The 26499-nt window shown below is 43.7% G+C and overlaps 1 protein-coding gene across 8 annotated transcripts in view; it reads right to left on the bottom strand.

Moving 5' to 3' along the window:
- HELZ (helicase with zinc finger) overlaps window positions 1–9393 on the bottom strand; it is a 173963-nt gene extending 164570 nt beyond the window's left edge. For 2 of the 8 annotated variants that reach the window (XM_046675151.1, XM_046675156.1), the window contains exons 1-4: window positions 9322–9393; window positions 7977–8027; window positions 6955–7031; window positions 3517–3573 (exon numbers count right to left, since the gene is read on the bottom strand). The gene's annotated coding sequence lies outside the window, so the exon portion shown is untranslated. Of the gene's footprint in view, window positions 1–3516; window positions 3574–6954; window positions 7032–7976; window positions 8028–9321 lie in introns of those variants that run through there. The other 6 variants (XM_046675157.1, XM_046675158.1, XM_046675154.1 and 3 more) reach the window with 5 other exon arrangements.
- Between the last annotated feature and the right edge of the window lie 17106 nt (window positions 9394–26499).

Raw genomic sequence — 26499 nt, 5'->3', positions numbered from 1 at the left:
AGGCAGGAAAGAGAGTGCTAGACTGGGATTCAGGAAGCTTCAGTCTTTGCTTTAACTAATTGTGAGACCTCACTGATTCTTCTAACTCCTCTGGGCGCCAAACTTCCTCATCTGTTCCTTCTAGGATTAAAATTCTGATTTCAGCTTTCTACTAGCTCCTTAAACTCAAGAGACAAAACCAAATTCCTCTTTTCTCTATTCTAAACCCCTAAGACATGTTCTTCCTCCTGACTGCCCTATTCCTCATGTCCCATTCCGCCAGCCACCCAACCATAAAAACCTCAACAACATCTCTGACTTGAGACATAAAACTGACTGTTCCCTTCCCTTCCTACGTAATCAGTCACCACATCTCTCTGTTCAGCCTCCAAAATATCTCTTGAATCCATCACTTCCTTTCCATTCCCAAGGCCAAGGATTCAATTCAGGCCCTCACCATCCCTCACGTGGACTATTACCAAGAATCCAACTGAAATCCCTGCCTCTAGTTTTTCGTCACTGCCAATCCCTCATACACATTCTTAGTCTACATTTAAGACCAAAAAACCCAGTCCTGACCTCCTGGCAGTGGAACATAGCCTTCCACTATGTTCCTTTATGTATCCCAGGGTCCAACAATTTGGATATGCAGTTTCCTGACACCCACCTCATTTCCAACACGACCCCTTAGTCTTTGTTCAAGCTATCCTTCCCTCCAAAATGCTCTCTTCTTTCCATTGCTTCTCATCTTCACGTTGGTGCAATTTCAATGCCACCTCTTCAGTTGAAGTCTTCCTTGATATCCCCAAGGGGTCAGTTACTGCTCCCTCTACTTAACACCTAAGCACCTTGTCCAATCCCCTTTTACAGCGCCTATCAAATTCCTATCCATCCTTTTATTTTCTAGTGCCCCTATTCTACCTACTAGATGCTTCACTCCTTGCCAGCAGGAATGATGTTTTATTTACCTTTGTACCCCTCAGAACAGAGCTTCCCAAAGAGTGTGCCATAGCACAGTGGTATGCCATGAATGAGTTAAAGATGCTCTAGACAGCGATCCCCTCCAAGCATCCACAAAGGGACTTCTGCAGCCAGAATCCCCAACTGGTCAAACCTCAAGCAGTTGCAAGCAGCCTCCTCCTTCAACCAGGTAGGCACCATCATGATAACTTAAAAAGCACTCAGACACAGCAGATGGTACACAGTGTTTGCCAATAAATATTTGCTGAATTGAGTACTGGAATAATCCACCCCTTCCCCTTCAACCTCTGTCCCCAAGATCAACTAACATCCAGATTAGACTCTCTTTGAACATTTTTACTGAATGGATTCTAATTATCTTTTTAATAGTCACCTGTTTATTAGCCAGTTATACTTCCCTTACCTTCCAAAGCCCACATCAATAGTTTATTGCATAAAATAGTAAAGGATATGAACAAACGATTCACCATGAAGAGATTCAAAGAGTAAAATTCAACATTGTAGAAAAAAGAAATCCAAGTGCCACTTGACATTATTAAATGAGCAAAAACTTTTAAGGAAAAATGTATTTCTATCCAGTTATGCTGAAACAGGTACATCCACGTATCTGTTAGTAATACGAACTGGTGTAACATTCTCGAAAAACAGTATGGCAATATGTATCAAAAGCCATAAAAACATTCGTACCATTTAACACTCAGAAATTTATCCTAGAGATATAATCAGAAAAAAAGTCTATAATATCTACAATAATGAAAGTTAAAGTATTAACCAAAAACCAGCCAACAACATAAACACCTAACAAAAAGATTTATGTAAACTATGGAAGTATGACTTGATGAAATATTTTCCAGCCTTTCAAAATATAATCATATAAATTAAAATTGTGACACCTATAACATGGAAATGTTTCATGATCTAATAAGCAGAAAAAAATTCAAATTATATGCATCATAATTAAAAATGAGTAAAATATATATATTTTTTGAAATGGAATGCCAAAAAGAAAATCAACTATTTTAGGGTAAAAACCCAAATATGTAACAACTTATTTAATATCAATTCTTAAATGACTTTATAATTTAAGAAAGTTCCACCACACTGAGGAAACAGAGGGGTTCCAGGATACATGTTTGATATAGTCTCAAGAAGAGGTCCACCCCTCCCTTCTACTGCTCACTTTGGCCTTAACTAAGAACTCTCATGCACTCCTTATTACAATGACTTATGAGAACCCTGGAGCCCAGCTTTCCAAACACCAACAAACCACATCAACTGGTCTTCTGATCACCCCCATGAACCTGCAGAGGATGAATCCTGCAAAACAAGCATATGCTCAAGAAACAAAGAAGCCCTTCAACCATGTACTACTTTAGCAGTCAGCAAGCAGCCAAGTCCAAGTTCAATTACAAACCCTAAAGGTACATAGTCTTGTCACATTAAAGTCTCTGGGATTCTCAAGGCCGACTTGCTGACTCAGTGGTGGGCTGTATCAAAGCTAAAAAGCAGCATGGACTCAGGACACATCAAAGAACTAGAGGCAGGGAGACCCGGGTACAGTTAAAAGGGATGTTTTTCAAAAAGTTACTTTAACTACAAAGAACAGAAAACTCCAGGTTAAAACAGATGGGTAAAAAGTAGGTGGCAGTGTCTTGTAAATCTTACCCAGCCAGAGTCCAAAAGGCAGGATGGCAAGTCATTTCATTAACAGCTAAAACTTTCTGGAGCTGGTGATTTCTAACAAAAGACTAGTATTGGAAATATATCAAAAAATAATTTTAGCACCAATGCCCCACAAGGACAATGTTAAAACAGTCTTCTAATTGTTTTTCTGTACTACCACCATTTTCTAAGTTTAATACTGAAAGACCAAGACATTATAATGGACCAAGAAGATTAATCACTGTGAAATAATAAATACTCAAGATTAAACTGTCTCTCTTAGCAGGGCATTTCAGCAAAAGATAAATAATTTGAAGGATTAATACAACCATTGTACTGAGGGAGTACAACCATTAGGAAAAAAGTTGAACCTTTTGTTGCTATTGATATGTTCTCAGTATCCAGAACCTCAAAGATGCAGATATACCCAGCCATTCATGACAATACAGACATAGCAGATAACAGCAAAAACAAACACTTCAATACGAAACCAAGTTCCTCAGAGCACAGGGTCAACATACTCAAGCATGTTGACATGAGAACTGAAGGACCTCTCCAGTTCTAGTCACATGCAGATGGTTGAGCCCCTGTGCAGTTACTCATTCAGAGCAGAAGTGGAAGATTAACCTACCCTCACTTCTCTTCAAACAAACTCTGACAAAGCGCAGGCAGTCTCTTCAGAGTATGTTCATCATCATAAAGTCTGTTCTGGAAGTAGCCAATTCAGTCAGCACCCGCATCTTCAAGTTACCACTGTTTCACTACTGCCCTCATCAGCCCACCTCATCCTTTCTGGCCAGAAAGACTCTCATCTAGATTAAGGCCCTCTTGTCTCCTTCTCAGGCATTACCAAGTTCTTGTTTTCTAAATAAGGCTCTCCTACACCTTACTCACCTGCAGTTCACTGCACTGGGTATCACCCAAATAGCCCATCAGAGCTCTTTATAATTTCTGAAAGAGAGAGAAGGAAGCTTTTAAATACATAGTAGAAAATGCCATTGCTGATATATCAGTTCTGAAGCATTTGGACCCAGTATTCACAGCACATGGTCTTTTGGTCCACAGCAGTTCAACAAAATGTAGCATAACCAGCCAGGACCAAGAGTCCTGAGATAAGAGTCCAGAGATAAAAGCTTGGTTTAATGTTGCTACTACTGAGCAGTGTGACCTTGAGTAAGTCACTTGACTTCTCCACACCTAAATTTCCTCATCTGGAAAATAAGACACTTAGACTAGACAGAAGTAGCAGAGAACCCTACAATGGAAAGAGCACAGGTTTTCCAAGACAGAATGCCAGCACCACTACTTACTAGTCTTGTGACGTTATGTTATTCCACATTTAGCCTAAATTTCCTCCTTTGCAAAACAGAAATAACAATAACCATCTCAGAGTTGTTACGAGAAATAAAGGAGAGATAATGAGTTATAAAAAGCCTATTGTAAATATACTGTGCAGCTGATCATAAAATTCCACAGATGGTAATTATTATCATTACCCCCAGCGCTAAAGTTATATGAATTCAATTCACAAATATTTATTTCCTTAAAAGATCAACAAATCAAAACTTTACCAACCTGACAATGGAATTAACTCTTTGAGTGTTTCACTAACAGTTCAATTACAGTTATCTTAAATTGACGGTAGTTTAAGACTATCAGTATTACTTAATATCACAGTACATAAGAACAGACTAGTCCCTGCGTAACATCTAAACTGGTTCCACGGCCATGCGTTCCCTGACCTCTCTGCTTTCACTATCGCCGCTAGATCTCAGCAAAAGAGGGCTCCCAAAAGCCAAATTACACTGTTTGCTCTGGTCAGCTCAGGGGAGCACAACTAAAGACGGAGGAAGGAGAACAGAGGCTTTTTTTCTTTTTTAATCTTTTTTACTTTATACACTTAAGTACTGCTCAAATTTGTTTACCATAGCATACATCAGTTTTGCATAAAAATAAATACTTTTTTAACTATATTAGTTACACAAATTGCCTACTGAAAGGAAGCTTGCCTTACAGGAATATTTTCACCACAAGGAGCATTTCCACAAAAAAAAGCAAAAAGGCAAATTCAGATGTGCCAAGAACACTTAAAGTACAGCACAGAAATAACAAAAATCACAAGCATTCACACTTTAGAATGGTTCAGTCAAAAAATATGCCATGAGCTCTTTAAGAACCTAATGATGGGGGCCGGCCCGGTGGTTAAGTTCACATCTTCCACTTTGCCAGCCTACAGTTCACCGGTTCAGATCCCGGGTGAGGATATGGCACTGCTTGGCAAGCCATGCTGTGGTAGGCGTCCCAGATATAAAGTAGAGGAAGATGGGCATGGCTGTTAGCTCAGGGCCAGTCTTCTCAGCAAAAAGAGGAGGATTGGTAGCAGATGTTAGCTCAGGGCTAATCTTCCTCAAAAAAAAAAAAAAAACCTAATGATGAATCAGGGGCTTTTCGGTTGAAAAGCAAGAAGAATATACAAACTCTGGTTTTACCGACCACTTCCTGCTCTTAGAGAAACTGACCCAGTACAATTTACACGAGTAATCAAGTTGGTATGACTATTTGATAGTATGTTGAAAAACTTTCAATTTGTTTTAGACAATCAATAGCTTAAAAAAAGTATTACATATATATAAATTAAAAGTCTTCATTAAGGGGCCAGCCCCGTGGCCGGGTGGTTAAGTTCGCGCACTCCACTTCAGTGGCCCACGGTTTCGCCAGTTCAGATCCTAGGTGCAGACATGGTACAGCTCATCAGGCCACGCTGAGACGGCATCCCACATGCCACAACTAGAAGGACACACAACTAAAATATACAACTATGTACTGGGGGTTTTCAAGGAGGAAAAAAGCAGGAAAAAAAAAAGAAGATTGGCAACGGTTGTTAGCCCAGGTGCCAATCTTTAAAAAAAAAATTTTTTTAAGAAGTCTTCACATTACATCTACAATATTATTTTTAAAAGAGTAATATTAACTCTATTAAATTCAGGATTATTCAAAAGTATTATCCCAGGCACCCTTGAAGTGACAGACCACTACATTTTATGCTGCTTTAGCCAATGTTACAGAAATAATCCTGACTACACCCATCAATTTAAATGAACTGTAAGCTGGTATGGCCACAGTCTCCACAGTATCACAGTTCTCTCCTAGAAAAGATTTCAAAATATTACTTAGAAATCAAATTATGTTTGCATGTGCACGTATGTAAGCTTATGAAAATAAACAACCATAATAATTTGCTTCTAATTTTTTAAGTAGCCCCTCCCCCTCTCTTGTTTATCAATAAATTGAATAAACTTGACCCAAAATCTATGCATTTGAAACAACAGGCAAAGGACCTTATTTCTTGTCCTGGGCTTGTATTTGGATCTTAAATATAGTCTGACAGACAGTTATAGACTAATTTGCATTTAATATTAATACCAAGCCTACTTCTTAAATAGAAAACAAAAATGCATATATAAGATCTGGTCTGCTTATTTGTAGGTCCCTCTGCAATATTCTTAGCCTTTCGTAAATATGCTGTATATTTTTAAACTACACAAGGCCTTTTGCAAGCAGGAATGATTTCTCCTGCTGTTTTGGCACCACTCCCCTCTCCAGTAAAACAATGGACAGTCCATAAATGTATACAGATTTTAAAACAACGTAGGTTGAATATTTATGGTATTAGAAAATGAAACTTCTTGCTAACAACTGCAAAAATCAAGTTTACCAGCTGATAGAGAGGTACTGACTCCCAAAAACTACAGCCTTACCTAAAAATAGTGTCCTAGCTTCCCAGCCAAAAGGACAGACTAAAAAAGCTACGTCTTTATTCAGCTCAAAGACATAGACTCCTACTTCACCACAACCTTCAATACTATGGTATTTCCCAATTTAGAATACTTTGTGTAACAGCTTGTTTGGTGGCCAACCACTAACTTCACTTTCAAGTGAATACTAACACTTCACATGGTCTAATGTGTGAAAATTGTGGAAAATGTCCTGACACAATTCAGGCCAAACAACACTAGCCACACAAGATTACCTATTTCTAAATATTCAATTTTAGACTACAAACAAACATCTCCATAGGCCAAAAAGCAGATCATTGCTTTCTTTCCACAGAGTAATCTGTAAATTTAAAAAACAACAACAGTAACAACAAAAAACAAGATAAAAGGTTCAAATTGGGAAGTCTAAGGCATGAATATGCCTCCATCTGTAAACTGAAAACAAATAAATTTAAAAGTCCACATGTGCTCTGCCAAGAATAAAAATAAAAATCTATGTAATATATACAAGTACTGCTGAGTTTGAAACACAAGCAAATGCGGTGTGTGCACTTACAAAAGGATCTTGGTTTATGTCCACCTTCCTTTCCCAGGTTTTTTTTTAAGGGCAAAATGTCAATTTTATGCCTCAATCTGAAAAAAATAAAGCACAGCTTATTCTTCTTAAACAGATGTTGTGATAGATATGAAAAGTTTGTGGGAGGATTTCAAAATCCAAAGCCTACCCAGATGTGTTAAAGAAAAACAAAAAAACAATCCACCATAATAACTTACATTTTCTCAATAAACCGTAGTAAAATATTTTTAAAGTTGGAAAATTGCTTGTAAATAATGTAAAATTAGCAAAGTTCTCTCCTTCTCGCCAGTACAGAATATTAACTGTTCACTAACACTGTATCAATAACGTCCTTTAAATCCAAAGCATTATAAATTAGAATAGAGCGACACTTTGAACTCACACACCACGTGACCAGAGAATAAGGACAAACCAATCTTATCCCTAATAAGCTAAACAAAACTCAACACTACCATTTTTATTTCAAAATAACTATGAGAGAGAGAAACACTACTCTATTTTTCAGAAAATAAAAGCAGGAATGGCTGACTCACCTAAAACAATTATTTCCAATGGAAAGGGTGTACTTTACAAGAGTCCCACAAACTGTGGATACACAGAATCCACATACGCAATCACTAACACTCAATGTAGAGTAAGTGATGGACACGAAAACACAGATAAAATTAAGACATCCAATTAAAGTTACACAAGGAAATTTAAATAGGCAAACTATAATTACCCCTGGTGAAGATACTGATCAAGGATAGCTGCAAATAACATTTGGCTCTGCATAAGCTCCACTACCGCTGAGTATGTTGCAGCCAATGAAAAGTTGGGTACATCTGACACATTTTTCCTTTCTAAATCTAGCCCTGCCTATACACCTATTTGACTGAGAGAGATATTTGGAAAATAAAGATGGCCCCATCAAACTACTTAGTTTCAGCCTCACCCTTATGAGTTAATTAAAATAAAGAAGGAAAAAAGGTAAATCATTTTTAACTGCAGTCTCAACTTACACATCTCACCAGCACTGTAGTTCTTTAGTGATCAATTACTTCATCCAATTCCTGAGGCAAATAGAAAAGTAAAATGTGTCTACACAACCCAGTAATAGACATGATCAGTAGCAAACATTTTATCAGCCAGAAGTGTAGGGGCATCTAAATTTCAAGTGGAAAAAGTTGCCAAAATGGTACAGTATGAAGCTTTGTAAATGAGTGTGTTTGTTTTACTTTAAAATAAAAACACTTCCTTTCTGTGTGACAAAAGAATAGATTGTAAAATCTTCTTAAAATACAAAATACAAAAAAGTCCTCTCTTTAGCAGTGACTGACCTTAGTTTCAAAAAAGAAAGGAAGAAATGAAGGAGAAGAAATCTCATTAATATGAGTTTAAGAGAAGGCAAAATTAAGAACTAGGCAGGACAACTTCTCCCCTCCCCCCCCCCCGCCCAGAAATCCACTGTCTCTGGAGTTATACAAATTATATTAATGACCTGCCTGAAAAGTCTGAGTATTGAGGGAGAAGGAACAATTATTTTGAGTTTCAAACAAAACCTGAGGATCCTAAACCAAAACGAATCCAAAAACCCTGGCTTTCAGCCCTGCCTGAGGGATTCTCAGCAAAGGGGAGGGTGCAGAAGGCTCAAATAATCTGGGGGGAGAGCAATCAAAGTTCCCTAGATAAAAATACAGTCCCTTAGCCCCAGAAAAGGAGTCTTAAAGGAATCTCCAGGAAAGGAGAGTCTGTTTTTATTTTTGTTGATGTGCTTATGGGCCAATGAGCATTTCCGAGGAGGGGGCGGAGAAAGGGGGAAAGAAAGTGAAGCTGAGGCAACAGCCCCAGGCGGGGGAGGGAGGGGGCGCACCCTGACCCACTTTTCCCGACGCCCACCCTCCGGCCCCCGCCCCCCGGGTGAAGTCCGAGCGCCCAGGGGGCCATCGGGCCGGGCGTGGGAGGCCCGCCCGCTCCCCACCCCCAGCCGCGACCCGGAGGAGGGGAGCGTGCAAGGAGGCTCGTCTCCCCCGCCCGGAGCACCCGCGGCCGGAGGAACCTCCCGCAGGCTCGCGGCCCGGGTCCGCAAGGCCCCCTCCACGCCCGGGGCCGAGGGCGCCGCGGCCCCCAGCGGAGGGGAAGGGGACTGAGGAGGGGAAGAAGCTGTAAACAGCCCCAGCGTCCGGGCCTCGCCTCGAAGAGCCCCGCTTCCCGGGCCCCGCCGCGGGCCGCCTGGACTCCCACCCCGCCCCAGGCCGCCTCTCCCGGGGCCCCGGGGACCGGAGGGGAGTCCGGTCCCCTCCCTGGAGGGCTCCGGCAGGTCGCGGAGCGGTCCCAGGAGCGGAGAAGGGGGAAGTCAGGACTTACCTGTCATTACTTTCTACGCCATCTTGGATCCACTTGTCAACGTCCCCACAAAGCATTATGGGTAAGAAAGAGCCTTTAAAGTGACTCCCCCCCTCGGCCCCCGACTCCCGCCTCCCGCCGCCGGCGCCGCCCCTCCGGCCGCACCTCCCGCCTGAAAGTTGCCCCCGGTGGCGGGCTGGCCCAGGCGCCCGCAGCCCGGCCCCCTCCCCTCCTGCGGGCTGCTGGCATTTAAAACTCACCCCCATTTTTTAAATGTGGCTTTGGGTTTTCCCCTTGCTCCTGCCCTGGCCTCCCTTCCCCCCATCTCTCGCCTCCACGTCTGTTCCCTTTGCCCCGCCGCCCTCCTGCCCTGGCAGACACCGCACGTCTGCATTTAATCAGCCCGAGGTTTGCCTGCTGCTGGCGGCAAAAAGCTGCTCATTGATTTATTTATGCGCATTTATGCGTCTGTTACTGCTCTAGATCCTCGGTGCACGGCGGCGGGCTCCTGCAGCCGGCTTCCCGCCCCCGAGCAGCCGGGGGTCGCCCTCAGGGCCCAGGAGTCCGGCGGCCCCGCAAACCAGCCGGCGCTCTGACTCCCGCATCCGCGGACCTGCTTCGGTCCTGACAAACCACTGCGGGGCCGTTGGGCTCTGGGCTCTGGGTGACACTGTGTCCCCGAACCAACCAGCGTCGAAGCGCGCTTGAGGGGGTAGAGAGGAAGTAATAAGCTAAATGCAACTTTTACCCCTGTTTACTCGCCCTCCCGTTGTCTCCTCCCTCGGCCGGTAACGTGATCCGCGACCCTCTAGGTGGGAACCCCTCCCCTAGGAATGTGGCTTTGGGCTCTGCCGAATCCTCCCCTTTCCAGTCCCGGCTGCGTGCGCACTGTGACTTCCCGGGGCAGGTAACTTGGAGGCGCGTGCTTCGGGCTCCCCCCCGGACGTGCTTCCCGCGTCCCCACGTCAGGGCTCGGGGGAGGGTCCCTAGGAGGGTCGGGGGCTGGAAGGAGGGTGCGCCCGCCCTGGTCTACCTGCCGGGTCCCAGCGGGGCGGCGAGGGGAAGACGGCGGGCGCCACTCCCGCCAGGGGTTGTGGGGGGACGTCCGGAGTCGCCCGGCTGTCACGGGGTAGTCGCCCGGCTAGAAGTAGGGGGCGCCGAGACGCCACCCGGGGACCCGAGCGAGCGACCCTGCAGCCCTCGGCCGCCGCTCGGGCTGGCGGGCTCTTTGCAGGGAAGCCGAGCTCTCCCCGACTTTCGCCGCCGGCGTTCGGTGGCGCGGAGCTAGCCGAGCACTCGCCCGCGTCCTCGCGCAGTGGTCCCCTTGCCCCCAGGAGTCCCTTGGTGAGTTCCCCCGCTCTCTCACTTCCCAGTACCTCTTCTGTCTGCTTTGCAGACTTTGCGGGCCTGCTCTGGATGCTTCCGCCCCCCCCCCCCCGCACGTTTTTACAAGGATGTGTCCAAGGGAAAATCCTCCAGGACATCAGTGCTTGCGAAACTGCATTCAGTACAAAATGCTGTTCAGTGGCTCTGAAATTCGAAGAATGCACGGGCAATAAACCCTCCCTTCGGTGCACGGGGAGGGCCTGGTGTCTCCCCAACGGTTTTGGGCTCCTCCAGACCCGACGTGAAGCCTCTCTCGAGGAACCTGGACGGTTGCTGACACGAGCCCTGCCCCAGGGGAGCTAAAAACTCCACCGGGCAATTGTCCCGGCCTGATGCGGAGAGTGAGGTGTAGACTCATTAAGGGATTGGCCCGGGGTCAGCCGTGAGGAGGGAGCGAGGTAATGAGTCACTCTCCGCCAGCCGAGAACGCGGTGTGCCTGGGAGGGACCTCCCCTGAGTCACTCGCTTCTGAGCTCCGAAAGAGTTGGGAAATTGGAGCCTGGAGCCAGGTTCTTAGACGGTCCGGCGCAGGCAGCCCCGCGGGGCCGTGGGCTAGGGGGCGGGACGCAGCACGCTCGCGGCCTTCTGCGGCTGCCCCTGGAAAATGCGTGCCTCTCCCTTCTAAAGAAGGCTCCAGAATCTCCTCTTTGCGGGGTTCCCCAGTTGCTCCTCTTCCAATTCCCCTTCAGGACTTAGAGACTCCAATGCACTTATTAAGTGGATATTTATATTTACAAAGCACCTTTGGGTGTGTGGTCTGAGTTTCCTATAATTAAACACTGTTTAAACAAGCTGAGGGCAAAGACTGCCTCCCGAACGTTTCTTTAGTAGGTACCTTTCTTTGCCATGTTTAGGCCTTCACCCTGAGAAGCACTCAATTTATGTGACTATCTGACCCATTCCTCCACGCTGGGGAGCATCCTGGTCCATCCTTGCCAAAGACACCACACCACCTGTTGCCTGAACTAGATAGCCTCCTAATGCTTCTCCTTGCCTCCACTCTGCCCCCTACAGTCCGTTCTTCATCGGACCAACCCAGTGACGTTTGCAAAATGGCGTCACGTGACTCCTTTGCTTAACCCCCTCAAAGGCGCCGCCATCATTCTTGGAATAAATTCCTAACCATGGCCTACAAGATCCTGTGTGAGGTGGCTCCTGCCCCTACTCCCTCACTGTGATAAATCACAGTGAATTTTTCCTCTGTAGCACCCGAGCTTCCTTCCAGCCAGAACCTCGTTCCGCCAGATCTGATGATCCTCTTTTCAGCACTCACGTCTCAGCTCAAATGTCACCCCCTCGCACAGGACTTTTGAGATCCCCTTAACCAAAACAGGTCACTATTCTCTTACCCTGGGTTAGAAATGTTCTTGTTTGTCTATTTGTTGGGTGTTAATTATCTGCCCTAGTCCCATTGGAGCATATGCCCCATAAGGACACAGGCCTTGTCTGGCTTGTTCACTTAGTGCCTAGATTAGGGCCTGGCACATAAAGATATGTGTGTATGTATTTGTTGAATGAATGACCAAACTTTTATTGAGAGAGGGGGTGGTGGTGAAAGAGAGTGAAGCATGGCATGAGCTGCTGAGGCGCTGCCCTTCTCTTTAGACCACTCCCACTGTGCACAGCTAGAGGTGGGCAGCTAAGAAGGGACATGGGGAAAACAGCCTCCTCCGCCAAGGTTAATGGAGGTCCATCCTGATTCTGATCTGATAAACACACAGCCCTAAATAATTCCCCATTCACTCCCACCACATCCTTCCTAGTGTTTTCCTGCTTAACCCCCACTGGCCATGCTCTCTTCTTTCCAGTCCCAAGGCTCAGTCCTTGGGTCTCTTATTCATCTACTACGCCCCCCACCCCCCCGCCAGGTTTCTTTCAGTCTCAAGGCTTTACGTAACCATCTTACCCTGAGGAAGAACTCCAAACCTATGGCTTCAGCCCACAGCTTTCTCCTGAGCTTCAGATTCCTGGCATCTCCACTTAGATCTCTCATAGACATCTCAAACTCAGCATTTCCGGAACTGAATTCCTTTGTTTTTTTAAAGATTGGCACCTGAGCTAACATCTATTGCCAATCTGCTTTGTTTTGTTTCTTCTTCTCCCCAAAGCCCCCTAGTACATAGTTGTAGGTCTTTCTGGCTCTGCTGTGTGGGACGCTGCCTCAGCATGGCTTGATGAGCAGTGCTAGGTCCACACCCAGGATCCGAACTGGGGAAACCCTGGGCCACCGAAGGGGAGTCTGCGAACTTAACCACTCTGCCACAGGGTGGGCACCCAGGACTGAATTCTTGATCTCCCCCAACAAATATGCTCCACCACAGTATTCCCCACCTCCATTATTGCCAGCTCTATCCTTAAAATTGTTCAGGCCACAATCCTTGCTGTCATTCTCTCGAACTCCACCTTCAGTCCATCTGCAAATCCTGTTTTGCCTTCGAAATGTATCCAGAATCTTACTGTTTCTCATCACCTCCATCATTGCCACGCTGGTCCAATCCACTGTAATCTCCTCTCCTTTGCCCCCATCCAGCCTGTTCTCAACATAGCGGCCACATTAGTCTCGATAAAATGCAAATCAAATCCTATCTCTCCTCTGCACTCAACCCTCTGATTTCTACTCATCTCCTTCAGGGGAGAAACCAAAGTTCCACCCAGTCTGCCTCCTCTCATCTCTGATCTCATCACGCACCTCTGGTGCCCTTGCTCTGCTTCAGCCATAATGGCCTCCCTTTTGAGTGTTCTCTCCTGCAGTAGCATATCCACATGGCTCACTCCTTCGCATCCTTCAAGCTTTTGCTCGCCCCAGTGACTCTCTTTCTCATCATTCTACTTAAAATTTCATTATTCCTCGACACACACACGCTCTGTTTCTCTCTGTTCTTTTTTCCCATAGCATTTATCACCCTCTAACGTAATAAGTAATTTGTTTAGTTATTCATTCTCTTGTCTGTCTCTTTCCATGTGAAGAGTCAGCTTGCTGATCAACAAAGACTTCTAATTGTTGCTGAGAACTACATTTCCCAGCTATGCCCTTGCATCTAGCTGGGCCTATGTGACTAGTTCTTACAAATGGACTTAGAGCAAAAGTGTGACTGTGGAAATCTGCCTGACCAAAATTACATGCATTGGACTCTATGTTGAGCAGACAGTAGACCTTTATTATGCTAATCCACTGAGAACTTGTGATCTATTTGTTGTAGCATCTAGCACCCTTATTACTACACCCTGGTCGTTACAGCCCTCTAGAATGGAAGCTCACTGAAGACAGGCACATATGTAGGTTTTGTTCATTAATGTGTCAATCCTCAGTGCCAGAGCTTAGCACATAGTACGGACTTAATAAATATTTGTGAGTGAATGAATGAATTCCCTTTTCCATGACCAGTCATGAAAATTAGTGAATAGCTGGCAAGGAAAGGACCATGGAAAACGATTTTTTTGTTTTAGTTAAAGAAGTAGAAACTCTGGATTTCTAGAGAATCGTTGGCTGCAGGCTTTGGTAAAACTAAAGGGAATTTCCTTTAATTTTGTTCTTCCCCATTTTCACCTCTTTCTTCCTCTTTTCTCCCTTCTACTTTTCCACCTCCTCCATTTCTGTTCCACTCAAGTTTTCCTTCACTTTCCCCTCTCCTTTTTCTTTCATAGATTTTGTTCTCATTTTCTTCCCACTTAATCTAACAAGAATTCACTAACTATTAATTTGAGCCCCTGTGAGTGCTTAGCCAGGATATCTACTCTAAATCACTTAAAATGTAGTAGTGGGAGATAACATGGGTGAAAAAAATGAAGGCATATTAAATCCTGGGAATCTTACACTCCTTTTATTTTTTTAATTTTTATTTATTTATTTTTAATTTTTTTGAGGAAGATTAGCTCTGACCTAATATCTGTTGCCAATCTTGCTCTTTTTTTGCTTGAGGACGATTAGCCCTGAGCTAACATCTGTGCCAATCTTCTTCTATTTTGTATGTGGGTCGCCACCACAGCACGGCCTCACAAGTCGTGTAGGCCTGCTCCTGGGATCTGAACCCATGAGCCCGGGCTGCCGAAGCAGAACGCACAGCACTTTAACCACTCAGCCACAGGGCTGGCCCCCTTAAACTCCCCTTTTAGACCCACTTAGATATAGAAAAGAAGTGATGAGCCAGCCCCGGTGGCCTAGTGATTAAAGTTTGGCACATTCTGCTCTGGTGGCCCAGGTTCAGTTCCAAGGCACAGGACCACACCACTCATCTGTCAGTAGCCATGCTGTGGCCACAGCTCACATAGAAGAACTAGGAAGACTTACAACCAGAATATACAACTATGTACTGGGGTTTTGGGGAAGAAAAAAAAGAGAGAGAGAGAGGAAGATTGGCAACAGGTGTTAGCTCAGGGTGAATCTTTCCCAGCAAAAAAAAAAAAAAGAAAAAGAAAAGAAGTGATGGTAGACAAGATAATTCAGACTAACCTTCCCATTGAGGACAACTAAAACAAAACAGACAATATATTCTTCAGAACATCTGCTTGAACACATCTGGAAGGTTAACACAAGTGGAAAACTACCAAGGATAGACAGAACAGGGAGGAGATTCTGAAATTTGGGGTACTTGTGCCCTAAGGACCTTTGCTTTTGACAGCAACTTGAGTCAAGAGTAAGTATCACCGCACACTCATTAGGGTAGCTATTATCAAAGGAGGGGGCAGGGCACCCAGCCCCAGTGGCGGAGTGGTTAAGTTCAATGTACTCTACTTCAGTGGCGCAAGTTAGGTTCTCAGGTGCAGACCTACACCACTCTGTTAGCTGCCATGCTGTGCTAGTGGCCCACATACTAAAAAATACAGGAAGGTTGGCACAGATGTTAGTTCAGGGTGAATCTTCCTCAGCAAAAAAAAGAAAGAAAGAAAACAGAAAATAGCAAGTGTTGGCAAGGATGTGGAGAAATTAGAATCCTTGTGCATTGTTAGTGACAATGTAAAATGGTGCAGCCACTATGGAACACTATAGCAGTTTCTCAAAAACTTAAACAATTACCATATGACCCAACAATTCCACTTCTGGGTATATACAAAAAAAAATTGAAAGCAAGAGCTCAAATAGATATTTGTACACCCATGTTCAAAGCAGCATTATTCACAATAGCAAAAAAGTGGAAGCAACCTAAGTGTACATCAACAGATGAATCAATGAAAAATGTGGTATGTAGGGGCTGGCCCCGTGGCCGAGTGGTTAAGTTCGCGCGCTCCGCTGCAGGCGGCCCAGTGTTTCGTCGGTTCGAATCCTGGGCGCGGACATGGCACTGCTCGTCAGACCACGCTGAGGCAGCGTCCCACATGCCACAACTAGAGGAACCCACAACGAAGAATACACAACTATGTACTGGGGGGCTTTGGGGAGAAAAAGGAAAAAATAAAATCTTTAAAAAAAAAAAAAAAAAATGTGGCATGTACAGGGGCCAGCCCTGTGGCCTAGTGGTTAAGTTCAGCGCACTCTGCTTAGGTGTCCCAGGTTCGGTTCCGGGTGCCGACCTACACCACTTGTTGGCAGCCATGCTGTGGCCGCATCCCACATACAAAATAGAGGAAGATTGACACAGATGTTTGCTCAGGGAGAATATTCCTCAGCAAAAAAAAAAATAAAGTGGTATATACATACAATGGAATATTATTCAGTCTTAAAAAGGAAGGAAATGCTGACACATGCTACAACATGGATGAACCTGGAGGACATTATGCTAAGTGAAATAAACAAGTCATGAAAAACAAATGACTATGATTCTATTTATGAGGTGCCTAAAGTAGTCAAATTCATAGACAGAAAGCAGAAGGATGGTTGTTGGGGCTTGGGGGAGGGGAGTCTGGGGAATTGTTAAATGAGTGTAGAGTTTTCAATTTTGCAAGACAAAAAGTTCTGGAGACCAATTGCAAAGCAATGTGAATGTACCTAACACTGCTGAACTGTACACTTAAAAATGGTTAAACTGGTAAATTTTATATTATGTGTCAAGAAGAAGAAAAAAAATTTAATGGTTAAGGTGGTAAGTTGTATGGTATGTGTATTTTACCACAATTTTTTAAATTAAAAAAGACAAACCATGCAAAAACTAACCAAAAGAAAGTAGACTTTATGGCAAAAAGCATTACCAGAACTAAAGAGGGACACTTCATAATGATAATGTGCTTAATTCACCAAGAAGATAGAGCAATTCTAAATTTGTTTGTGCCTAATACACATAGCCTCAAAAGATATAAAGCGGAAATGTGGGCAGAATTGCAAGGAGATAGAAACAAATCTACAATTATAGTGGGAGATATCTATATCAGTAACTGTTGGAACAAGCAGATGAAAAACTAGTAAGAAATGGATTTGAGCAACTGGATAAGCAAACTTTACCTAATAGAAATATATAAAGAACACTGTACCAAAATTGCAGATCACAAATTCTGTTCAAGGGTACATGGAATGTTTATGAAAATGCTAGGCAATATAGCAAGTCTCAACAAATTTCAAATGATCTAAATCATACAGAGCACATTCTCAGACAATGATGTAATTAAGCTAGAAAATAAGAAAAAAGTAAGCAGAAAATATCTACATATTTGAAAAATATATAAACTGCTAAATAACTCATGGATTAAAAAGTCACAATGGGAATTAGAAAATATTTTAAGCTGAAAGTTTTTGAAAATACTGCATCCCAAATTAAGATGTAGCTAAAGCCATGCTAACATGGAAAGTTAAATTTTTAGATACATGTAATAGAAAATAAGCCTGAAATAAGAATAAACAAAGTATTCTTTTTTTTTTTTAAGATTGGCACCTGTGCTAACATCTGTCGCCTATTTTTTTTTCTTCTTCTCTCCAAGCCCTCAGGACATAGTTGTATATTCTAGTTGTGAGTGCCTCTGATTGTGCTATGCGGGACGCCACCTCAGCATGATCTGATGAGCGGTGCCATGTCCACGCCCAGGATCTGAACTGGCAAAACCCTGGGCCATAGAAGCAGAGCGCATGAACTTAACCACTCGGCCACAAGGCCGGCCCCTAAAGAAAGTATTCTTCATGGGAAATTAGAAAAAGAACAACTAATTAAGCACAAAGGAAGTGCAAATAAAAGGAAACATAGTCAAAAGTTAATTCTTTGAAATGACTAATAAAATTAATAAGCTCTTGGTGAGACTAATTTTTAAAAGCACAAATAATGCCAAAAAATGAAAAAAGGAACATTTCTACAGATTTTTCGATCATTAGAAAGATAATGAGACAATATTATGAACAGTTTAACGCCAAGAAGTCTGAAAATTTGGTTGAAATAGACAAATTCCTTGAGAATGCAATTTACCAAACTGGCACAATAGGAAACATAACGCCTGAATAGTCCTGTATCTACTTTTTAAAATTAAGCCTATAATTTAAAATCTTCCTACAAAGAAAACTCCAGGCTAGAGAGCTGCACCAATAAGTTATATTTAAGGAAGAAATAGCACAAATCTTAGACAAACTCCTACAGAAAATAGAAAAAGGAAATAACCCCTGACTCATTCTACAAGGCCAACATAACCTTGATACCAAAACCTAACAAAAGACATTACAAGAAAGGAAAATGACAGACTAATCTCACTCATAAACCTTGATGTAAAGCTTATAAACAAACAACTAGCAAAGTGAATCCAGCAATACATAAAGAAGATAATATATCACGACCATGGTGGGCTTATTCTAGGAATTTTAGCTTGGTTTAACATTCAAAAATCAGTCAGTGTAATTCGCCATATTAATGGAAGAAAAAAGAGGAATCATGATCATTTTAATAGATACTTTAGGAAAAGCATTGAATAAAATTCAGCATCAGTTATGATTTTTAAAAAAAATATATATGTGCCAGCAAAGTAGGAATAGAAAAGGATTTTCTTAGCTTTGTAAAGGGTGTACAAAACCTTCAACAAACATGCCAAATAGTATAGATGGACAAAAACCTACAAGCATCATACCAAATAGTGAAATATTAAAAGCTCTCCCTTTGGATGTCTGCTTTGACCACTTCTATTCAACGTCATAATGGAGGACCAAGCCAGTGCAGTAAATAGTACAAGAGAAAAGTGAAAGATATAAGTTTGAAGAGGAAGAACTATCATTGTTTACAAGATGACCTGATTATGTAGAAAAATCCACAAGTATATCGTTAGAATTAATCAGTGAGTTTCGTAAGGTTGCTAGTATTGATATTAAAATGTATTTCTACATACTAGTATAAACTATAGCCAGCCCCAGTGGTCTAGTGGTTAAAATTTGGGACTCACTGTCACAGCCTGGGTTCGTTTCCTGGTCAGAGAACCACACCACCTGTCTGTCGGTTGTCATATTGTGGTGGCCACATTTGCTGTGATGTGGAAAGCTATGCAACCGGTATTTCAAATACCAGCAGGGTCACCCGTGGTGGACACGTTTCAACAGAGCTTCCAGACTATGACAGACTAGGAAGAAGGACCTGGCCACCCCTTCCGAAAAAACTGGCCACGAAACCCGTGTGAACAGCAGGAGGACACTGTCTGATACAGCACCAGAAGATGAGAGGATGGTGCACAAGACGGGGCTGGGTTCAGGTCTGCTGTACACACATCCCTAGGATTCGGAATTGACTTGATGACATTAACAACAAAAAAAGTATCTACTATATAAAGCAAATACTCAGGTAGAATATAAAAAGTTTAAGACGATACCTTACAACAGTGTCAAAATATTGAATACATAGGAATTAATCTCATGAAATGTGTGCCAGACCTCTATGCAAAACTAAACATTATTGAAAGAAAGAAAGGAAAATCTAAGTAAATGGGAGTACACCATGTGTGGCAGACATAGAAATGTCAGCTAGCGGCCCTTCAAGAAAGAACTTTCTGCTCAGCCATGCAGACGTGGTCTGCACACAGCCAGCTCCTTCAGGATCTGCCTTAGCCGTGATCTGCCTTGCCTGAGGCTCCCAGAACAGCATACATACAGTGACCGAGGGATACAGGGACATAAAAGCCTGGCCATTTTGACCCAATGCAGGACACTTCAAAACCCTTGAGACTGAGGGCAACTCCCTGCCACGTTGACCGAAGCTTGTAGGGCTGGTACTCCCTCTGCCCAGTCTTGCTGCCTCCCTTTCCTTCCACAAATGTGGATCCCTAATAAACATCTTGCGACTTAAACTCTGTCTCTGCCTCTGCTTCTGAAGAACCTAACCTATGAGAGCTGATACCAGGAGTGGTCTGAGAAAGCAGGTGATAAGATGGAGTTTAGAATCAGCTGGTGAGGATGTCCCATCACTGGTGGTAGGTTGGTGGGTCTCAGCCAGCCCTTGGCACAAGGTGTTGGTTCACTTGTTCACACTCATTGTTGGTACATGAGGAGGGTGTCCAGGTCAAAATAAAAGCACTAGCAGATGTAGTCTACCAGGCACTTGAGACTTTTGGGGGAAATGGTTGCTATAGTGATAATGGAATTTGATGGCCATTGATAAGCATCATTAATGCTCTACAGAAAGATGATAAACAGCTGAAGGTATTAGGCAATTGAAAGCCAGGTGTGAAAACCAGAGCCCTCCTGCACTGCATCTAATGAAGCTCTCATCTCCTCCAGTGGCAAGGCAGAGAAAACTAAGCACCAAGCTGAAGAAGATGAAACACCCAGCAAAGGCAGATCGGTTCTGCCAAGGGCAGGGCCCTGGATGGGATAGAGACATATGGGCAATGACTGGAGATTCTGACTCCCCAGAATCCTGTGAACCTCCTGAGCTTGCAGAATCCCCATACCCCCCAGTAAGAGTTAGCACTTCCACTTGCTAGACCACCATCCAGAAGCCTCTCCCTGAGAAGAGTATAGGTTCTTCTCACAATTCCGTCTCCTCAGCCACTATGCCTGTAACTGGGTTAAGTCACAGCATACACCTGCCAGGTACATGCTAAGGGACTATATCCCGCAAAAGAGCTGCGAGGCCTAGCCGGGATGCACCTGCAGCAACCAGGGACTAGATTCTAATGGTGCTTGATCCAGGGAGCCAGAATATAAAATTGGGTAAGAAGAGTCTGTTGACTTGGGAGTGCTCTCCTGAGATACAGCCTGGTAAGGATCCCAGGTGCAAACTCACCAGAACTGTGGAAAATGGGATGGTCTGTGCTAAGCAAAGTTGAAATTCCAGAATTGCCATGATAGAAGGTGGGGAAGTAAATTAAAAGGCTCAGGGTATCGTGGGAACACTGAACGGCCAGAAGACCCACCAGATATTGGTTATGTTCCACAGAAAGGCCCAAAAGACACACTGTTTACCAGGCCATAAAGAATGTGCTGGTTTCAGGGGCACCAGCTCCACCAAGAAGTTCAGTGGTGACTCTGCTAGGTAGGCCAGGGCTGACAGCAGGGCAGGCTGTTACAGAACTTGGCTGGTCAATAGCAATCGGGATAATAGGATCCTGAAACAAAAGAAGCCAGGTGGTAGTGCTTAATCACCAGGAACCGAGGGGGGGGGGGGTCCCGAGTACCATAATTACAGTCAGGGTCAGAATGGCAGCCAAGGGAGCTTAATGCCCAAAGAATTAGGCTGATGGCTACTAGACTCAGGCATCCCCAGGGACAAAATGGATAGGCCGCCAACAAGGGTATCACTCAGCTTATATGAGCAGAGGAAAGCAAGGATGGTTGGCTGGGAGGCGGAGGATGGTCATCACAACAAAAAGTGATATTTTCTTGCTCTGTTTCTGGAGTTAAGTCATTGACTAAAGAGGTGGCCATGTCACTAGGAAGGATATTGTAACACCATGCAAGTGGACTTGGTAGTAATTCCCCCAGCCCAGCCCTCCCCAAAGAGACCTATGGCCATCTACTTGGGTAACTGTGCACAGGGGAAAGAGAAGTCCCCAGGCATTTAGAGGACTAGTGGACACAGGTCTGAGTTGACATTGATACCCAGAGATCTAAGGCATCATCATGAGCCCCCAGTTAGAGTGGCAGTAAATAGGGACCAGATAATGAATGGAATCCTGGACATTGTCCAGCTTACAGGGGCCCACTGTGTCCACAAACCCCTCAGTGGTCGTTTCCCTGGGCCCTGAATGTGCAATCGAGATTGACATAGTTGATATTGGCACATTCCCCACGGTTGGGCCTTGGTCTATGGGATAAGAGCTATCATAACAGAGAATGTCAAGTGGAAGTCTCTGAAACTTTCTCCCTTCCCTGGCCACATTTGTAACTCAAAAGCAACATCATATCCAAAGAGGATGGGTGAAATTTGTGCCAGCCATAAGGATCTAAGGAATACAAATGCGATGGTCCCCACTCTGGCCCCTGCAAAAACTGAAAAGATCCTTGAGGATAACTGTAGACTATCACAGATTCACCAGAGCCAAGTAGTAGCCCTAGCTGCAACCACCATGCCAGGTATGGTATCTTTGCTAAATCAGATGAAAATAGACTCCAGTGCATGGTATGGGGTCATTGATTTGCCAAATGTGATCTTTTCTATCCCATTCAGTAAAGATCAAAAACAGTTCACATTCATGTGAAATGGACAGAAATATACATTTATAGTTTTGCCCTGGGCTAGCTTAACATTCCCACTCTCTATCATATTATAGTCCAAAGAGATCTTGACCATCCTGACATCCAGCAAAACATAACATTGACCCATTACATTGAAAACATCATGTTGATCAGGCTGGATGACTGAAAGGTGGCTAGAAGGTTGGTATGACACATGCACTTTAGAGGATTGGAGATAAACCTTGAGAAGATTCAGGGGCCTACCACATTCATAAAATGTTTAGGGGACAGTGGTCAGGGGCATACCAGGACATCCCTCCAGAGGAAAAGATAAATTGTTGCATCTCGTACTTATGTTGTTGGAGGTGTTAATGGTGGGGAAAGATGCCATGTGGAATTGTTAGTGGTCCTGGTCCCCAAAGAGGTTTCACTTCTGCCAGAGGACACAGTAAGAGTCCCACTGAATTATAAACTATGGCTGCTACCTGTATACTTCGGGTTCCTCATGTCCAGGGCCAGGAGGAGAGAGAAGTCACCATCTTGGCAGGGTAATTGACCCTGATCATTAAAAACAGGTAGGGATGATGTTACAAAATGGGAGCAAGGAGGAATATCATAGAACCCAGGTGGTCCTCGTGGGCATCTCTTGGTACTCCTTTGTCCAAATGTAACTATAAATGGACAGGAACAGCAACCCAGCTTGAGAAGGGTATGATGATGACCAGGGACTTGCGCCCCTTGGAAGAGGATCTGAGTTTTTCCACTAAGTCAGCCATGGAGGCCAGCAGACGTAATAGCTGAGGGTGGGGCAATCTAGAATTAGTAAAGGATATCGACCAAGACCATTGGCCCCAAGACCAACTGTAGTGAAGGAAGCTGTAGTCCATCCCACTAACCTCCGTCTTTTAAGTTTCCCTTCAGGAAGAGAAGCCCACTGGAATCTGGGAGCTGCTCCTGGAATGCATATAGAGAAGTGGATCCCAGTGGTGCAAGGAATGAACTGTGTAGACCTGGAAATACCAGATACACCCAGATCTTCCTTCATGAAAAGACATGCTGCCTAGCTACGAGGAGTGCACAGCCTCCAGCTGGCAGCTCTTCAGGGCCTGCCTCACCTGCTGAGAGCTTCTCTGCCTGGGGTCACCCTTCCTGCCCTTCCATGGCTCAGCGTGGACATTTCAACCCAATACAAGATGCTGCCACAGCAATAATTGCTCCAAAGCTCCCCACCAGGGGGGCCAAAGCTTTGTCAGGTCTGATTTTGATTTTTTCCATTGTCCAGTTTTGCCTCTTTCCCCTTCTTCTCATAAACACTCGTGCTCCAGATTCCATCTCAGCATCTGTTTCTGAACACCCTGACTCAAATACAATGTAGAAGGCTTTAAAGACTCAAAAGTATCAAGAAGTAGGTTCACCCCTAAATGGTCTATAGATTAAATATAACCATATCAAAATCTCTAAATATTGATTCTTATGCAACAATTGGTGATAAACCAATTCTAAAATTTATTAGGGGGGCTGGTCCAGTGGCTCAGCGGTTAAGTGCGCACGTTCCGCTTTGGTGGCCCAGGGTTCGCCAGTTCAGATCCCAGGTGTGGACATGGCACTGCTTGGCAAGCCATGCTGTGGTAGGCATCCCACATATAAATCAGAGGAATATGGGCATGGATGTGAGCTCGGGGCCAGTCTTCCTCAGCAAAAAGAGGAGGATTGGTGGCAGATGTTAGCTCAGGGCTAATCTTCCTCAAAAAAAAAAAAATTTATTAGGAAATGTGGATGGCCAAGCATGATCATGACACTTTTCTTTTTTTCTTTTAAGGTATGCTTTTTGGTAAAGCAGATTGGCCCTGAGCTAACATCTGTTGCCAATCTTCCTGGGGTTTTTTTCTCCCCAAAGCCCCAGTACATAGTTGTGTATCCTAATTGTAAGTCATTCTAGTTCTTCTACGTGGGATGCCTCCACAGCATGGCTTGATGAGAGTTGCTAGGTCCGTGCCAAGGATCTGAACTGGTGAAGCCTGGGGCTGCCAAAGCAGAGCTGGTGAACTTAACTACTATGCCTTGGGCCAGCCCCTGATCATGACACTTTGAAAGAAACACTAAGTAACAGGACTTGCTCTACCAGATATCGAAACTTATTAAAAAGCTACAGAAATTAAGACAATGTGGTTTGGGTGCAAATATATAGAAAGAAGAGAGTTGAGAGCACAGAGACAAACACTTCCTGTTTGAATGCTGGATTTACATCAAAGGTGAAACTGCAGACCAGAGAAGGAAAGACAGGTTTTTCATTCCATGGTGCTACGACAGTTGGATATCCATGCAAAAGAAATGAAAGCTGACCCCCACCCCACCCCCTAAAAAAATTAACTCCAGGTGAATCGGAGATCTAACTGTGAAAGACAAAACAAGAAAGCTTCTAGAATAATATAGACCAAGATAAAATGGAAATATTCTATGATCTGTGCTGTTCAGTACAAGCAACTGAATTTTTTTTGTTTTATTCCATTTCAATTAATTTTCATTTAAATAACCATAAATGGCTACCATAATGGACAGTTCTGAACTAGAAGATAATATTGAAGACTATCTTTACAACCTGAGGATAGGAAAGACTTCTTAAACAGGACACAAAAAACACTAACCAAAAAGAAAAAAAATTAATAAATTTAATTGCATTAAGAATTTCTGTACATTTAAAGATATCATTAAAAGAATGCAAAGACAAGTCACAAGTGGGAAGGGATATTTGCAACACGTATTACAAATGGTTCATAGCCAGAATAAATAAACAACTCCTACAGATCAATAAGAAAAAAAACAAACAGGGCTGGCCCCATGGCCGAGTGGTGAAGTTCACATGCTCTGCTTCAGCAGCCCAGGGTTCTGCCTGTTCAGATCCTGGGCATGGACCTAGCACTGCTAATCAAACCATGCTGAGGTGGCGTCCCACATGGCACAACCAGAGGCACTCGTAACTAGAATATACAACTAGGTACTGGGGGGCTTTGGGGAGAAGAAGAAGAAAAAAGAAAAGAAAAAAACAAACAACCCAAAAGAAAAGAAGGTAAAAGACTTCAACAGGCGATTCACTGGAAAGGATATCCAAAAAACCAACAAACAAGTTTTAAAGTGTTCAGCCTCACTAATAATCAGGGATATACAAATTAAAATCATAATGAGATATCACCAAACACCCAGCAGAACGGCTAAACTCCAAAAGACCAACAAGGCAGACTGCTGGTGAGAATGTGGAACAATGGAATCTCTCAAGTCAATTTGGGTGGGAGTTTAAACTAGTTTTGAAAAACCATTTTGAAAAACTGTTTGGTGGTATTTGCTAAAGTTGAACATACTCTATAACCCAGCAATCTCACTTTAGGAATATGTCCAACAGAGATATGTGAACTATACATCAAAAGACATGTACAAGATGTCCATAGCCGCATTATTATTTTTTTTCCCTGAGGAAGACTAGCCCTGAGCTAACATCCGCTGCCAATCTTCCTCTTTTTTTTTTGCTGAGGAAGGCTGGCCCTGAGCAAACATCCGTGTCCATCTTCCTCTCTATGTGGAGTGCCTGCCACAGCATGGCTTGACAAGCAGTGCATAGGTCCTCACCTGGGGTCCGAACCAGTAAACCCCAGGATGCTGAAGTGGAATGTGTGAACTTAACCACTGCACCACCAGGCCAGCCCCCAGCAGCATTATTTGTAATACCCAAAAGTTGGGTAAAACCTGTTAGCCATAGACCATTAGCAGTACAATATGTAGATAATCAAATCATCATGTTGGACAACTTAAATATATACGATTTTATTTGTCAGTTATACCTCAATAAAGCTAGAAAAAATAAAATATGTAAGAATGTGCCCATAAAAAAAAATAAGTAAATCAACGGCTATATTCGTACAATGGCATACTACATAACAATGAGAAAGAATGAACTACAACATGAATGAATCTCACAAACTAGGCCCAACCAAACATGCCAATTACAGGGGCCAGCCAGTGGCACCGGTTAAGTGCATACATTCCAATTTGGTGGCCCGGAGTTTGCTGGTTCGGATCCCGGGTGGGGACATGGTACGGCTTGGCACACCATGCTGTGGTAGGCATCCCACGTATAAAGTAGAGGAAGATGGGCACCAATGTTAGCTCAGGGCCAGGCTTCCTCAGCAAAAAGAGGAGGATTGGCAGCGGATGTTAGCTCAGGGCTAATCTTTCTCAAAAAAAAAAAACAGGGGTCAGCCCTTGGCCGAGTAGTTAAGTTCACACTCTCCGCTTTGGCAGCCCAGGGTTTCGCCAGT

The sequence above is a fragment of the Equus quagga genome, chromosome 11 (assembly GCF_021613505.1).
Source record: "Equus quagga isolate Etosha38 chromosome 11, UCLA_HA_Equagga_1.0, whole genome shotgun sequence".
Classification (NCBI taxonomy): domain Eukaryota; kingdom Metazoa; phylum Chordata; class Mammalia; order Perissodactyla; family Equidae; genus Equus; species Equus quagga.
Note: the sequence above shows the minus strand (reverse complement) of the source record. Positions and strands in the feature narration are given on the sequence as shown.